Source organism: Podarcis vaucheri (assembly GCF_965113315.1).
Source record: "Podarcis vaucheri genome assembly, chromosome: 2".
In the NCBI taxonomy this organism is placed as follows: domain Eukaryota; kingdom Metazoa; phylum Chordata; class Lepidosauria; order Squamata; family Lacertidae; genus Podarcis; species Podarcis vaucheri.
This window is the reverse complement of record NC_138760.1, coordinates 66073199-66075369: the sequence shown is the minus strand read 5'-3', so window position 1 is coordinate 66075369 and position 2171 is coordinate 66073199.

Below are 2171 nucleotides of genomic sequence, written 5' to 3'. Positions count from 1 at the left end.
TGTTCTTGACTGAGTTTTCGTGTAGGTTATGGTGTGAGGGGGAAAGAAGTGATTTATTTGAGGAGATTGTGCTGGTCCTCCAATGAAATTGACTGGTAGCTTTAGAACAGACGAAAGGAAGTATTTCTTCACACAATGAAAAATTAATTGATGGAATTCACTGGCCCTAGAGGTGATAATAGCTACTAGTTTTCATAGCTTTAAAAGGAAATTAGACACATCTCACAGAGGATAAGTCTATCAATGGATATTAGTTACGATGTATGTATGAAACTTGCAGTTCCTGGAGGTCAACAACAGGAGAGGATTACTTTTTCATGTCCTGATTGCAAGCCTTCCAGAGGCAGTGGTCCACTGTGGCTGCTCTTATGTTCTTAATTAGCCTCGGCTCTGCTGTGATTTGATGCCGCCTCTTCAACCTTTTGGCCTGGCATTGTGGACACTGTCGGATCTACTGGTATAATTAGTTAATTTTATATCCTGGACTTAATGGTGGATAAGGTATAAGTAATAAATTCTTATTCTTATGGAGAGCAGGTTAGGGATGTGGGCTCTTTAGATGGTAATGTGTATTACTTCAGAATATAGTACGCTAGTCTTGCTTTGTTGAGGGGCCCTTTTTCTCATTCTGCTGTGTTCTGCTGCATATTTTGGCCCTGGTGGTGCCTCTGGATGAAGCTCACAGTATAGTCTTGGACAAATCAGGGTGAAGAAAAAAATTCTAACTACAGGATGGGGATGTTTCAAAATTTCTGATTACTATGAACTGACACAAAGTATCAGTGCCACTGACAATGCAGACAGGTACGGTAATCATATTATGCACTTAACTGGTGTATCTTCAAGCTTCATGGAACATGTAAGAAAATGACTGTCTATATTTCTAGCAACTGTGTTGCTGAAGTTCTATCACTTCTTCACTTCCTAGAGAAATAAATTTTGCCACAAAGATAATTTCTCAGTATGTTCCCATACTGCAGTTTTCAAAGTAGCAATTTTTACGCTACAGCTCACTGAAGAGAATAAGTAGTCTGTACAGTAATGTCCCTTTTTGGATAAAATTCCTTTAACTTTGAGAGACTGCACATGAGATGTAGATTCTCTGCTACTTAGTGACTTCAATTTATTTAACTAGTTCAAGCTCACTGGCAGCCTCAAAAGCCTTGGGATTTGGGATAAAGTGAGCTTACATTCTTTGTTCCCCTACAAAACCTGTTCCAGAATGTTTTTCCTTTAATTAAAACATCCTGTTCTTCTGATGTTTCTTCCTCTACCCCCACTACTATTATTTTTATCTCATAGTCTGTAGTGTTCAGTTTTTGCTGGTTCCTCAGGTAAACATCCTTAGAGGTGCCCATGGATTCATTGCTGTGCCTGGAGACACATGTTGGCAAGAGCACTTTGCATTGGCTGTGCCCATTTTTGTCTTATCTCCTGAAGGGCTGTCCCATAGAAGAGATTAAGGGTCAATCTGCAGACCTTTTTTTATATTCACATATAGTTAACATGTTCTGTATCATTTTGAAGATGATTTTCCAGAGTTTTATTATCCGACAACATTTTTACAAAACAGATTTTTCATGTGAGTAAAGCAGCCAGAAGTGTGCTATGAAAGACAACCCAAATTCCTCTATCCCCCACCTGCTAAAGTTCGGTTAAAAACCTCTTCAATAAAACAGAATAGGTTAGTGACCCTTTATTGTACTGATAGTTCTGCTTTCTCATTTGGTAAACAAAATAAACTTTATGTTTGGACTAAAGGAGCTGTGGGACACAGGTGGTGCTGTGGTCTAAACCACAGAGCCTAGGGCTTGCCAATCAGAAGGTTGCTGGTTCGAATCTCCGCGACGGGGTGAGCTCCTGTTGCTTGGTCCCAGCTCCTGCCCACCTAGCAGTTCGAAAGCACGTCAAAGTGCAAGTAGATAAATAGGTACCGCTCCAGCGGGAAGGAAAATGGCGTTTCCGTGCGCTACTCTGGTTCGCCAGAAGCGGCTTAGTCATGCTGGCCACATGACCTGGAAGCTGTCTGCAGACAAATGCCGGCTCCCTCGGCCTATAGAGCGAGAGGGGCGCGCAACCCCAGAGTCGGCCATGACTAGACCTAACAGTCAGGGGTACCTTTACCTTTAAAGGAGCTGTACGATATGATTGGTCAAGCCCCACTCTTAGAA